Here is a 15,872-nt window from a genome sequence, read left to right on the forward strand (position 1 = left end):
GATGGGGGGTGGGATTAGAGAAGAGGCGGGGGAGGAAGGAGGGAGCAGATGCTAAAGCTGGGGGAATGGGGGAGCGACCTAGTTCCTTTCAGCCCTCCACCCATTCTAAAAACAGTTACTGAGCTCAGATCTTTTTATTTTTTTTTAAATTCAAATTGGTGTAGTGTTCAATGATTCATTAGTTGTGTATAACACCCATTGCTCATCAGATCAGGTGCCCTCCTAATGCCCATTACCCAGTTACCCCATCCCCCCACCCACCTCTTTTCCACAACCCTCAGTTTGTTTCCCAGAGTCAAGAGTCTCTCATGGTTTGTCTCCTTCTGATTTCTTCCCATTTAGTTTTCCTTCCCTTCCACTATGATCTCTGCACTATTATATTCCACATATGAGTGAACCATATGATAATTGTCTTTCTCTGAATGACTTATTTCACTTAGCATAATATCATACCCTCCAGTTTCATCCATGTTGATATAAATAGTAAGTATTCATCCATTCTGATGGCTGGGTAATGTTCCATTGTATGTATGAACCACATCTTCTTCATCCATTCATCTGTTGAAGGACATCTCGTCTCCTTCCACAGTTCGGCTATTTTGAACAGATTTTGCCAATCAATGGAGGAGGTACTGGGGGCATCACTGGGTGAGGCAAAAATAAATAAAAACAAGTCCTCAGCTTTGAGGAACAGGAGACTGTAAGGTGACCCATTAATTACAGTGCAGTGTTCTATCATAATACAGGAATGGATAAGGAGTAACCGGAGCAGAGAAGATGTAAATAGGTCTCAAAAGATGACTGAGAATTTGTCAGACCATTGAGGAGGATGGACTTTCCAGGGGAGGGCACAATACATATAGAAAGGAAAGGATAAGTGGGCCATGGTGTCTGAGGTATAAGGTTCATATATGGGGTGCAGAGGTGGGAAAGAGGAGTGGGAAAAGTATGTAGAAAAGATAAGTTGTAGCCAGAATGTGAAAGACTTTGAATGTCACACCAAAGAATTTGGTCTTAATCATATAAGCACACATTTATTCAGTATGCATTAATTAAGTGCTTACTGTGTGCCCAATAATGCCAAATTATTTTCTGTTTCAAAGCATGGGAGTAGTAAGATTGGAGGGATGTCTTAGGGAGGTGACTCTAGTGGCAAAGTGGAAAATGATTAAGAGATGATGAGAGCATGTAAGAAACAGTTGCTCTGAGAGCACGGCCCAGAGAGCTGGGCTTCAGACAAAAAGAGGACTTTGGTTCACTCCCAACTAAAGGTGAATCAGAACTCTCGCTGAGCTTGTTCTTTCTTTTTCTTGGTCTCAGTTTTCTCATTTGAAAAATGAATCTATTTAGCCCCACTTCAAAGGCTTGCTGTGAGTGCTCAATGAAAACATCCCCAGTGGTGCAGAATACAGGGCTTGATATTTTTTAGATGCTAGAGAAAAGTTAGTGGAATATAAATCTCAGGACATTCTGAATGTCCACACTGATTTAAAGAGTTCTCTAGGGAAAAAATTAAAGGCCTTCTCTTCTTTGGATCCTAAACATACCTTTCACAACCAGGAAATTCTCAGCGGTATTGTCTAATACTTTCTTCACAGTCTTGAAGATCCCTGTCATATAGTGCTACTAGCAAGCATTTGAAGACTATAGAGTTAGTTGGTCAAAAAGACTGTGGGTATGAGCTACACTACCATAGAGTCCAGAGGCAAGAATTGGCCCCAGTCCTGTCTTGCAAGAGGAGGGTGAAGGGAACAAGTCCGTGTAAATGTGTGACCTACATCAGCTACTGTGCTGAGAGGTGCATATGCAGTCCTTCATTTCATCTTCACAACCACTATGAAAGTGGTAAGTAGATTCATGCCCCTTTACAAGGAAGAAAACTGACTCATATAGGGAAAGTGGCTTGGCCAAGGTCACACATTAAGTTATAAAGCTAGAGCCTGGGCTCAGGTTGAACCAAGTTAGTTGTAGATTAAAAAGGAAATATGTATGAAAAAATATGGATATCAAAAGTAAAATGGGGACTTAGATGTATGTATTTATGTCAAACATAAATTGCTTTATAATATGAGTTAACTCTGGTTTAAGGAGAAATGGAAGGTGTGCATGGTGATGTGTGGGAAGCAATTTTGGAATTTCCTTATAGATTTTAAAACTAATGTTTCTTCTTTCATTATCCACTTACTCTTAGAGTATTAATCTTGCTCTGTTCACATATCTGGTAAGGGTCTAGACGTGGCTTTGCATCTGTGTAAATGAAATGTGTTGATAGCTTCACAGTCTGATTTTGAAAGTAATTTTGCAAATATCTTGTCTTTCAAGCCTCAGTAAAACCCCATTTCACAGATGAGGAAACAGGCCTGTCTAGAGAGGCAAAGGACTGTCCAAAGTCACCCACCCTGTCTGACACAGAAACAGGACTCCCAACTCAGGGTCTTGTGCTCTTCCTGTAGCCCCCACACTGCCTGTATCAAGCTGCTGTGGTCTGCATGGAATCCAAATGTCTCTGTTATTTCAGGAAAATGGTATTCTCCAATATGGGTAGACTGCAGAGGGCCAAGTATGTCCTATGCTCCCAATCCATAGACATTAAAAAGAGATGACAGTTAATCTAGGAGGAGAGGTCTTGGGAGCATCTAAAGCTTGGAAGATTTGTGCTATGTGTAACAATCAAGGTGTCAAATTAAGGAAAGTGTTCATCTATGAGTTTATCTTGGCTTCTTGACCTCTTTAATGACAGTTATCTCACATGCTCTTTACTGAGTTGTAAGAAACCAGGCTAGCAAGGAAGGGAAGGAAAATTTTAAAGATAAGAGAGGGGAATAGAAAGAAATTATAGCCTTCTTCCCCTTCTCCTGAAGCAGTACTTAAACAATACCTTCAAACCAAGCTGGTAGTCTTCCTATAGCAAGTGTTCAGTAACTCTCAGTTGATTAGGAGTCTGTAATGGATGAGAGGACATTTAGAAGATGTGCTAGCAGTGAGTTCTAATGCATTATTTTATTAGAAAAACTGATTTTAGGTGGCAGGAAAAAAAAACTTAGTCCTATCAGGACCAACATTGTCCTTATTTGTAAGAAACAAGTAAGAAGGGCAAGGGATGTTGGGGTGAATATCATTAAAATGCAAGGAATTGGCAAAGGAGAAGCCAGCCAGTTGCTTGTTGACATGATGCTTTCAGGAAATAGATCAAGATTTAAGAGGCGAGGCCAAAATGTTTGAATTCATGTATCTTTTCCTGTGCTTCAATACTGAACTGAACCAAAAAAAGAGGCAGAGTTGCAACAACTTCAAATCTGAATTGCGTTTCAAAAAGTACTGCAAACTGAGGGCTTCAGAGGGGAGGGGGTAGGGGAATGGGATTAAGGAGGGCACGTATTGCATGGTGCACTGTGTGTTATACACTGCTAATGAACCATGGAACTTTACATAAAAAACTAGGAATGTACTGTATGGTAACTAACATAATATAAAATATTATTTAAAAAAAAGAAGATGTGGTCCATACATACAATGGAATATTAATCAGCCATCAGAAAGAATGATTACCCAACATTTGCAGCAACATGGACGGGACTAGAGGAGATTATGCTAAGTGAAATAAGTCAAGCAGAGAAAGACAACTATCATATGGTTTCACTCATTTATGGAACATAAGAAATAGCAGGAAGATCGGTAGGAGAAGGAAGGAAAGAATGAAGGGGGGTAAACAGAAGTGGGAATGAGCCATGAGAGACTATGGACTCTGGGAAACAAACTGAGGGCTTCAGAGGGGAAGGGGTGGGGGGACAGGGATAGGCCGATGATGGGTATTAAGGAGGGCACATATTGCATGGAGCACTGGGTGTTATGCGCAAATAATGAATCATGGAACACTACATCAAAAACTAATGATGTACTGTATGGTGATGAACATAACATAATAACAAATTATTATTAAAAATTTTTTTTAGAAAGTACTGAAAAGTACTTATTAAGTTTCTCAAATCATGTTTCTTAAGTAACATTTATTTTTTTAAAAAGATTTTATTTATTTGTTTGACAGAGAGGCAATGAGAGAAGGAACACAAGCAGGGGGAGTGGGAGAGGGAGAAGCAGGCTTCCCGCTGAGCAGGGAGCCGGATTCAGGGCTCCATGCAAGGCTCGATCCCAGAACATCCCAGAATGCTGGGATCATGACCTGAGCCGAAGGCAAATGCTTAACGACTGAGCCACCCAGGTGCCCCTTAAGTAGCATTTCTAAGAGAAAAATGAGTCAAAGTTTTTTGGTCATTCAGCTAAAAAATATTTACTGTGTACCTATTATGTCAGGCACTATGGTATGAAAGCGAGATGCCATAGTAGATATAACAGACATAGGCCCCGGGCCTCAGCAAGATTGCAGTTTTTTTTGGAGACAGAGCAGTTATATTACAAAGGTCACACACAAATATATAGCTATACCCAGCAATTAGGGATTGGAAGAAGTCTGGGTTCTGTGAGCAGACATAACAGGAGAACAAACTTAGTCCTGGGCTGAGGGCAGGGTTATAGTCAGAGAAAATCTTCTCAAAGGAAATGAGGCAGGAAAGGAGGGAAAGAGTAGGAGGCATCAAGGATTCATTCATACAGTCAGCCTTCAAATATTTCTTGGGCATTTACTATATACCAGACATTCTTCTAGATACTGCTTTGCATGTATTAATTCAGATTAATTTTTGCAACAACTCAAGGAAGTATTACTGTTATTATCCCCATTTTTTGGCTGATTGAAGGGAGCACGAGTAGATTGAAGAGATAGGTGGAGATAATATCTTTGTAAACCCATAGAGAGATGTGTGGATTTTATTTTAATTACAATGGCATCCATTGAGGGTTTTAAGTAGTGGAGTAACATGATCTAGTTTTTTGTTTTTATTTCTACTTTTATTTTTTTTTAGATTCTATTTATTTGAGAGAAAGAGAGAGAGAGAGCATGAGCACCAGCAGAGGGAGGGGCAGAGGGACAAGCAGACTCCCACTGGCTGTGGAGCCTAATGAGGGGCTCCATCCCAGGTCCTTGAGATCATGACCTGAGCCAAAGTCAGACTGAACCACCCAGGCACCCCATGATCTAGTTTTGAAAGATCACTCTGACTGCTATGAGGATAATAGATTCTACTGGGTCAAGAGTGGAAGCAGGAAAACCATCGAAGGACTATTGTAGCTATCCAGGATATAAGTGTTGGTGGCTTGGATTGGGGTAGTAACAGCGGGTATGAAGAAAAATAGACTGATTGGAAACATATTATTGGGTCCAGAACTGGTACGATTTGCTCACAGATTGTATAAAGAAGTACAGAGAGAAAGATAGGGCATCTAAAATGATTCCTGGATTTTAAGAGTGGAGACTAAGGTAGTGCCATTCATTGAGACAGGGAAGAATGGAAGAGAATAATAGGACATTAGATTTAGAAGGGCTCCCACATGTGGCATATAGAAAAACTGAAGATCAGAAATGGTAATTGACCTGTCTGGGGTCAACCAGTAAGTTGGGAGCAGAGATAGGCAATCCCATTTTCACAGTCTTCCAGAAACATTTATGTTCTTCATTTCTTCAATTATTCTGGCCTAATAATTCTTATAATGTGTGTGTGTGGGGGGGTAATTGAAGACATACTCAAGATTCCCTTAGGAGATGGGAATTGTGGGTGATTAGTATATAATTTGCATCTGCCTACCCGGATTGTGCTAGGTATTTTCAGGCAATGTTTCAGTTGAGAGTCTTGCTACTTTTGATGGCTTTTTGTCACTGAACTTTCTTGCTCCTCTATCCTTTCTCACCTACCCAATGTTACTGACGTAAATTCCCCAAAATGAAAGTGCAGAGTATAAAGAAATGCTGTCAGAATAGGGAAGCTCTACTCCAAGACTGTGAACCCTATTGTGAAAAACCCTATTATAAAAGTAACCAAGTGTACCTCTACTGAATTTTCTTAGTAAAAATTCATCAGCTTCCTCCAGAACTCAAGGAAAAAGATACACTGACTACTGAGTCTATGACCTTGGATTCAAATTCCACCTTTCACACTGCCTCCCTGTGTCTTGGGAAAGTCTCTTCCCCTACTGGGTCTTAGTCTTCCCATCTTTAAAGTGATAGGATGGCACTCTCTAATGTACCTTGGAACATAAAAGAAAATATCTAACAAAGTATACATGCTTAAAAGCCCCATTTTCTAAGCCCAACAAGATGTGAACCTAGGGCCCTCTCTTATTTGTTTCCCTGTGTCATCCATTCCCCCAACTCCCAGTAGATGTGAGTCATTTAAACCATCTTCCCTTGCTCTTTCCTGTTTATCCTATTCTAAAGGATACAGTCATTCTCTGATTTCCTTGAACTTTCTCCTTATGTGCTTGTTCCCATAGCACTTGTATTCTGACTAGGACAGGTGAGAAATCATGTGAACAACTGCTTTGTTGTATTTATTTCTTAAATGTATTGCAGGTTTTCTAAATCTGTATGGATCAGCTTCCATTAAGGGACAGGCTAAGGATGTAGGAGAGCTGTGTTGAGGAACTGGCTGCACCATTAACCAGCCAAGTACTCTTTGGGCCTCAGTTTCCTTATTTGTAAAATAACCTCACACTAGATAATGAACTCCAGGGCCTGTTCTATTAATGACATTCTGAGATTCTATTTTTTACCACATATGCTTTTAAAAATTCATCAACTTACTGGGAACATTTGCCAACATTCCTTCCCTCATTCTTTTCTCATTTACTCTGAATCATGCAAAGGAGAGAAGGAGGCAGGAGACCTGGCTGGTCTTCCCAGCTTTACCATTAACTCTCTGTGTGACCTGTGCAGGTCTGTTTCCTTTTCTCTGCTTCCATTCCAACATTTCTAACACAAAGGGGTTAGACAAGCTGGTCTGGTATTCTAGTTTAGTCACTTTGGGATGCTATGATGTTGTACTTGAGTATCTTTGAGGATTGCTGGGTAGACAAAACAGCTGGATAACTATATTTGTCTCTTTTCTTACTCCTTGAATATTGCCCCAAACACATAAGCTGGTAATGGCCAGAATTTTCCAAGATGTGTGTTCACTTGTGTGTGAATATGTTTGCTGTTCTACTAAATGCTTTCATCTGTATGTTTCATTTTTGCTACAACCTGTCCTAGTTCTTATTTGGCTTCTATGATAGAGGAGCAGCAGGCTTGATGCTGGGCTCTATCTATGTTGCTGCCCAGAGAGATGGCCAGAGCATTGTTCCCAGAATGACATCATACTGAAATGGCATTCCTTCCCTTGGCTTTCAAGCCACAGCACTGTTTTTACTGCCTTTTTCTCTGAGTGCATTTCTCCTTTGCTCCTTTTCTTCCTCCTGACTTCAAAATAGAAACAATCCCCAAGGTATTGGCATGAAATCTCTTCTTTTTTTCTGCTTTCTCCGTCAGGAAACTGACAACAGCCCCCCTTCTTCCTTCAATTCTTACCTCTTTGAGGATGACCAAACTGTCTAACTCAAATGGCCTTCAGACCCTCATTACCAAATGCCTGCTTTATATCTCCAGGACCAGGTATGGAGCTGGCCTGAATGTTACCAGGGTCCTCTCATATTTTTCCCAGTTTGGGGCAACTTGGAACCATCCATAGATCCCCCCTCATTCAGCTGTTTAAGGATTATATGAAAAAAGATAAGGTGTGAAAAAGCACTCAGCATAATGGCTGAAATAAAGTAGGCATTCAGTACCTGTTAATACATTCACTGTCCTGAGTGAGTTAAGATGGCGGAGGAGTAGGGGACCCCTTTTTCAGCCAGCCCCCTGAGTCAAGCTGGATAAGTACCAGACCAGCCTGAACATCCATGGAATCAGCCTGAGACACAGGAAGATACATATGGATCTCTCCAAATGAACATCTCCAGCGCTGAGTATTGGGGTATGAAGCAGGGAGCTGTGAAACCATGCAGAGATATTGGAAGATAAACAGAAAGGGGAGGGAGCCACCACATCTGGGCACCGGGAAGGGGTAGCCACCTGCATGGGAGAGCGGGCGGACTCATGGACGGCACCAGCGAGACAGCAGACTGAGACCCTGAGCCAGGAGTGTGTGCCACCAGACTTCTCACAGAACTCTGGGGCTCTGGTATGCTCACTGGAAACAGACTGAGACAAGGAGCTCAGGAGTGCATGGGGGTGGCTGGCAGCTGGTGGCTGGCGGTGTTAGAAACACAAAGGACAGAGACACACTGGCCCTGGAAGTGAGGGCTGGGACACTGGGGTGGGGCACACATCCGGGACACTGCAGGGTTGAGCAGCACCAACAGAAACAGAGTTAAAGTGGCCAGAACATCAGTAGAGAATGGGCCACAATCCCTCTGTTCTGAGACAGAGGCTGAGATTCGGCCACTGCTGCTCTGACCCTCAGAGGAGGCACAGCGGACCACCAGGGAAAGCTGCCACAGAAGAAGCTTGGAAATACTGGCTCACAGTGTGCCCATCCCCATCCCCCCTCGCAGGAGACACAGAGACTCTCCGCAAACAGGGTTGCCTGAGTATCGGTGTGGCAGGCCCCTCCCCCAGAAGACAGGCTGAAAAATCAAGAAGCCCACATCCCGGGGTGCCTGGGTGGTGCAGTCATTAAGTGCCTGTCTTTGGCTTAGGGCAAGATCCCGGCGTTCTGGAATGGAGTGCTCCTCGGGTTCCTTCGCTGGGAGCCTGCTTCTTCCTCTCCCACTCCCCTGCTTGTGTTCCCTCTCTCGCTTTTTGTCTCTCTGCCACATAAATAAATAAAATCTTCAAAGAAGAAAACCACATCCGTAAGATCCCTATAAAACAAGGGCGACGGCCTGGGTCCCAGTCAATAACTTGGGCTTTGGACAAGCCCACAACTTCTCCTCATCAGAATGATGAGAAGGAGAATTCCCCCCCCAGCAAAGAGAAGACAATGAGTCTGTGGCCTCTGTCACAGAACTAATGGATATGGATGTAACCAAATTATCAGAAATGGAATTCACAGTAACAATGGTCAAGAAGATGAGTAGACTTGGAAAAAGTATTAACGAAAATGTTACTGAGAATATAGAATCCCTAAGGGCTGAAATGAGAGCGAATCTGGCAGAAATTAAAAATTCTATGAGCCAAATGCAGTCAACTAGAGGCTCTGATGGCCAGGGTCACCGAGGCAGAGGAACGTATTAATGAAATGGACGATGGGTTAGTAGAAAAAAAAAATGAAAATAGAAGCTGGACTTAAAAAATCCACGCCCATGAATGTAGGTCACAGGAGATTATTGACTCAATAAAACGATCCAATGTCAGAATCATCAGCATCCTTGAGGGGGTGGAGAAAAACAGATCTAGAAGAGATATTTGAACAAATTGCAGCTGAAAACTTCCTTAATCTAGCAAGGGAAACAGACATTCATGTCCAAGAAGCAGAGAGGACCCCTCCCAAGCTCAACCACAACAAACCTACGCCACGTCACGTCATAGTGCAATTCGCAAATATTAGATCCAAGGATACAGTATTGAAAGTGGCCACGGCAAAGAAATTTCTTACGTACCAAGCAAAGGTATCAGAATTACGTTAGACCTGTCTACACAGACCTGGAATGAGAAAAAGGATTGTGGGGCATTTTTAAAGCTCTTTCAGAGAAAAACATGCAGCCAAGGATCCTTTATCCAGCAAGGCTGTCATTCAGAATTGATGGAGAAATAAAAACCTTCCAGAATCGCCAGTCATTAACCAATTTCATAACGACGAAACCAGCCCTACAGGAGATATTAAGGGGGGTACTATAAAGTTAAAAAGTCCCCAAGAGTGACACAGAACAGAAAGTCACAATCTATAGAAACAAAGACTTTACTGGCAACATGGCATCATTAAAATCCTATCTCTAAATACTCAGTTTCAACATAAATGGCCTGAATGCTCCCATAAAACACCACAGGGTTGCAGATTGGATAAAAAGAAATGACCCATCCATTTGCTATCTAAAACAGACACATTTTGAAACCAAAGATGCATTCAGACTGACAGTAAAGGGATGGAGTACCATCTTTCACACAAATGGACCTCAAAAGAAAGCTGGGTAGCAATTCTCATATCAGATAGATTGGATTTTAAACTAAAGATTATAGTTAGAGACACAGAAGAGGACTATATTATTCTTAAAGGATGTATCCAACAGCAGATATGACAATTATAAATATATATGCCACCAACAGGGGAGCAGCAAGATACACAAGCCAACTCTTAACCAGAATAAAGACACATATAGATAAAAATACATTAATAGTAGGGGACCTCAACATCCCACTATAAGAAACAGAACACCCTGGCAAAAACTAAGCAAAGAATCAAAGGCTTTGAATGCCATACTCGACGAGTTGGACCTCATAGATATATATAGAGCACTATGCCCAGAACCANGAACCAAAGAATACTCATTCTATTCTAATGCCCATGGAACATTCTCAAGAAGAGACCATGTTCTGGGACACAAAACAGGTCTCAACAGATACCAAAAGATTGAAATTACCCCCAACATATTCTCACACCACAACGCTCTGAAATTGGAACTCAACCACAAGGAAGAACCTGGAAGAAACTCAAACACTTGGAGACTAAGAACCATCCTGCTCAGGAATGACTCGATAAAAAAGGAAATCAAAAATCAATTTAAACAATTTATGGAGACCAAAGAGAATGAAGACACAGCGGTCCAAAACCTATGGGATACTGCAAAGGCAGGTCCTAAGGGGGAAATGCATAGCCATCCAAGCCTCACTCAATAGAAAAATCTAAAATGTAGTTTTTATATTCTCACCTCAAGAAGCTGGAACAGCAACAGAGGGACAGGCCTAATCCATTCATGAGGAAGCAGTTGACCAAATTTAGAGCACAAATCAATGAATTAGAAACCAGAAGTACAGTAGAGCAGATCAACAGGTCTAGAAGCTGGTTCTTAGANTGCATATTCTCAGACCACAACGCTCTGAAATTGGAACTCAACCACAAGGAAGAACCTGGAAGAAACTCAAACACTTGGAGACTAAGAACCATCCTGCTCAGGAATGACTCGATAAAAAAGGAAATCAAAAATCAATTTAAACAATTTATGGAGACCAAAGAGAATGAAGACACAGCGGTCCAAAACCTATGGGATACTGCAAAGGCAGGTCCTAAGGGGGAAATGCATAGCCATCCAAGCCTCACTCAATAGAAAAATCTAAAATGTAGTTTTTATATTCTCACCTCAAGAAGCTGGAACAGCAACAGAGGGACAGGCCTAATCCATTCATGAGGAAGCAGTTGACCAAATTTAGAGCACAAATCAATGAATTAGAAACCAGAAGTACAGTAGAGCAGATCAACAGGTCTAGAAGCTGGTTCTTAGAGAGAATCAATAAAATTGACAGACCACTGGCAAGACCTATCCAAAAGCAAAGAGAAAGGACCCAAATTAATAAAATTATGAATGAAAAGGGAGAGGTCACGACCACACCATTGAAATTGGAAGGATTATTAGAAATTTTTATTATCAACAGCTATATGCCAAAAAACTAAGCATTCTGGAAGAGATGGAGGCCTTCCTGGAAACCTATAAACTACAAAGACTGTAACAGGAAGAAATAGATTTTTTAAACAGGCCAATTAATTATGAAGAGATTGAGTCAGTGATAAACAACCTTCCAAATAACAAAACTCCAGGCCCGGACGGTTTTCCTGGGGAATTCTACCAAATATTTCAAAGAAGAATTAATACCTATTCTCCTAAAGCTATTTCAAAAAATAGAAACAGAAGGAAAGCTACCAAACTCATTCTATGAGGCCAATATTACCTTGATCCCCAAACCAGGCCAAGACCCCATCAAAAAGGAGAATTATAGACCAATTTTTCTAATGAATATGGACACCAAAATCCTCAACAAGATCCTGGCTAATAGAATCCAACAGTACATTAAAAGGATTATCCATCATAACCAAGTGGGATTCATCCCTGGGATGCAAGCGTGGTTCAACATTCACAAATTGGTCAGCGTGATACATCATATCAACAAGAAAAGACTCAGGAACCATATGATCCTCTCAATTGATGCAGAAAAAGCATTTGACAAAATACAGCATCCTTTCCTGATTAAAACCATTCAGAGTGTAGGAATAGAGGGTACTTTTCTCAATAGCATAAAAGCCATCTATGAAAAGCCTACTGCAAGCATTATTCTCAATGGGGAAAAGCTGGAAGCCTTTCCCTTAAAATCAGGAACACGACAAGGATGCCCACTCTCGCCACAATTAGTCAACATAGTACTAGAAGTCCTTGCAAAGGAAATCAGACAGCAAAGATGGATAAAAGGTATCCATATCAGTAAAGAAGTCAAAATATCTCTCTTCACAGATGACATGAAACTCTATATGGAAAACCCAAAAGAATCCACTCCAAAACAATTAGAAGTTATAGAGCTATTCAGTAATGTGGCGGGATACAAAATCAATGCTCAGAAATCAGTTGCATTTCTGTACATGAATGACGAGACTGAAGAAATAGAAATTAGGGAATCCATCCCATTTACAATGCCACGAAAAACCATACGTTACCTTGGAATTAACTAACTTAACCAGAGACGTAAAGGATCTATATTCTAGAAAGTATAAATCACTCTTGAAAGACATTCAGGAAGACACAAAAAGATGGAAAAATATCCCATGCTCATGGATCGGAAGAATTAACATCGTTGAAATGTCCCTGCTACACAGAGCAATCTACACTTTCAATGCTAACCCTTTCAAAATGCTGAGGACATTTTTCAAAGAACTGGAACAAATAGTCCTTAAATTTGTATGGAACCAGAAAAGGCCCCGATGTCCAAGGAACTGTTGAAAAGAAAAGGCAAAGCTGGGGCATCCCAATGCCAGATTTCAAGCTGTACTACAAAGCTGTGATCACAATGACAGCATGCCCCTGGCACAAAAACAGACACATGGACCATTGGAACAGAATAGAGAACCCAGAAATGGAACATCAGCTCTTTGGGCAACTAATCTTTGATAAAGCAGGAAAAAAACATCCGGTGAAAAAAAGACAGTCTCTTCAAAATGGTGCCAGGAAAATTGGACAGCTACATACAAAAGAATGAAACTTGACCACTCTCTCACACCATACACAAAAATAAACTATAAAAGGATGAAAGACCTTGATGTGAGACAGGAATCCATCAAAATTCTAGAGGAGAACATAGATAGCAACCTCTCCGACATCGGCCAAAGCAACCTTTATCATGACAGATCTCCAAAGGCAAGAGAAACAAAAGATAAAATGAACTTATGGGACTTTATCAGGATAAAAAGCTTCTGCACAGCCAAGGAAACAGTCAAAAAATATAATAGGCCATCTACGGAATGGGAGAATATATTTGCAAATGACACCACAGATAAAAGACTGGTATCCAAGATCTACGAAGAAATTCTCAAACTCAATACACGAAAAACAAATAAACCAATCATAAAATGGGCAGAAGATATGAACAGACACTTTTCCAGTGAAGACATACAAATGGCTAACAGACACATGAAAAAATGTTCAAAATCATTAGCCATCAGGGAAATTCAAATCAAGACCATACTGAGATATCACCTTACTCCAGTTAGAATGGCAAAAATAGACAAGGAAAGAAACAACAATTGTTGGAGAGGATGTGGAGAACGGGATCCCTCCTACATTGTTGGTGGGAATGCAAGTTGGTACAGCCACTCTGGAAAACAGTGTGGAGGTCCCTTAAAAAGTTAAATATTGAGCTACCCTATGACCCAGGATTGCACTACTGGGTATTTACCCCAAAGATACAGACATAGTGAAAAGAAGGGCCATATGCACCCCAATGTTCATAGCAGCATTGTCCACTATCGCTAAATTGTGGAAGGAGCCGAGATGCCCTTCAACAGATGACTGGATTAAGAAGCTGTGGTCCATATATACAATGGAATATTACTCAGCTATCAGAAAGAACGAGTTCTCAACATTTGCTGCAACATGGATGGCACTGGAGGAGATAATGCTAAGTGAAATAAGTCAAGCAGAGAAAGACAATTATCATATGATTTCTCTCATCTATGGAACATAAGAACTAGGAGGATCGGTAGGGGAAGAAAGGGATAAAGAAAAGGGGGGTAATCAGAAGGGGGAATGAAACATGAGAGACTATGGACTATGAGAAACAAACTGAAGACTTCAGAGGGGAGGGGGTGGGGGAATGGGATAGGCTGGTGATGGGTAGTAAGGAGGGCACGTATTGCATGGTGCACTGGGTGTTATACGCAACTAATGAAGCATCGAACTTTACATTGGAATCCGGGGATGTACTGTATGGTGACTAACATAATGTAATAAAAGAATCATTAAAATAAATAAATAAATAAATAATAAATAAAAGAAGTTGTGGTCCATATATGCAATGGAATATTACTCAGCTATCAGAAAGAACGAATTCTCAACATTTGCTGCAACATGGACGGCACTGGAGGAGATAATGCTAAGTGAAATAAGTCAAGCAGAGAAAGACAATTATCATATGATTTCTCTCATCTATGGAACATAAGAACTAGGAGGATCGGTAGGGGAAGAAAGGGATAAAGAAAAGGGGGGTAATCAGAAGGGGGAATGAAACATGAGAGACTATGGACTATGAGAAAAAAACTGAGGGCCTCAGAGGGGAGGGGGGTGGGGGATTGGGATAGACCGGTGATGGGTAGTAAGGAGGGCACGTATTGCATTGTTCACTGGGTGTTATACGCAACTAATGAAGCATCGAATTTTGCATTGGAATCCGGGGATGTACTGTATGGTGACTAACATAATGTAATAAAAGAATCATTAAAATAAATAAATAAATAATAAATAAATAAAAGAAGTTGTGGTCCATATATGCAATGGAATATTACTCAGCTATCAGAAAGAACGAATTCTCAACATTTGCTGCAACATGGATGGCACTGGAGGAGAATAATGCTAAGTGAAATAAGTCCAGCAGAGAAAGACAATTATCATATGGTTTCTCTCATCTATGGAACATAAGAACTAGGAGGGGAAGAAAGGGATAAAGAAAGGGGGGTAATCAGAAGCGGGAAGAAACATGAGAGACTCTGGACTATGAGAAGCAAACTGGGGGCCTCAGAGGGGAGGGGTTGGGGGAATGGGATAGACCGGTGATGGGTAGTTAGGAGGGCACGTATTGCATGGTGGACTGGGTGTTATACACAACTAATGAATCATCGCACTTTACATCGGAAACCGGGGATGTACTGTATGGTGACTAACATAATATAATAAAAAATCATTAAAAAAATAAAAAATAAATAAAAGGACTGCTGTTGCCATGAAAAAAAAGATACAGTCACTGTCCTCTCCACTTCTAATTCTCAGCGTTGCTTTGTGCCCCCAAATTCAGAGATAATTTAATGAATAGAAATAGAAGCAGAATATGAAAAATGACAGTTTGTCTTGCATAAGAAGACAATGATAGAGGTTTCACTTAGAGATCTCAAAATGGACAGGGGAACATATGATATGAAGGTTGGAGTCATTATCTCTCTCTGAATATAAGGCAAAAAAACAGTTTTAATTATAGTAGAGGCTTAGAGGGATGGTAACTTTAAAGCCACAGTGACAGAGAAACAACCTCAAAAGAAAATATGGACAGATTCAACTATGTAAAGATTGAAACTGTACCAAAGAAAGTAATATTCACAAAATAAACATAAAAACAGACTAGGAAAATAAAAATAACTCTTAAGTCTAAGTGTTACCTCACAAAAGGATTGTCTGCATTATGAACAGCAGAACAAGTCTTAAGTGAAAGGAATGAATCTTAATTAATGAAACATCATCAGGTATCTTCAAGTGAATGG

The sequence above is a fragment of the Ailuropoda melanoleuca genome, chromosome X (assembly GCF_002007445.2).
Source record: "Ailuropoda melanoleuca isolate Jingjing chromosome X, ASM200744v2, whole genome shotgun sequence".
NCBI classification, from domain to species: Eukaryota; Metazoa; Chordata; class Mammalia; order Carnivora; family Ursidae; genus Ailuropoda; species Ailuropoda melanoleuca.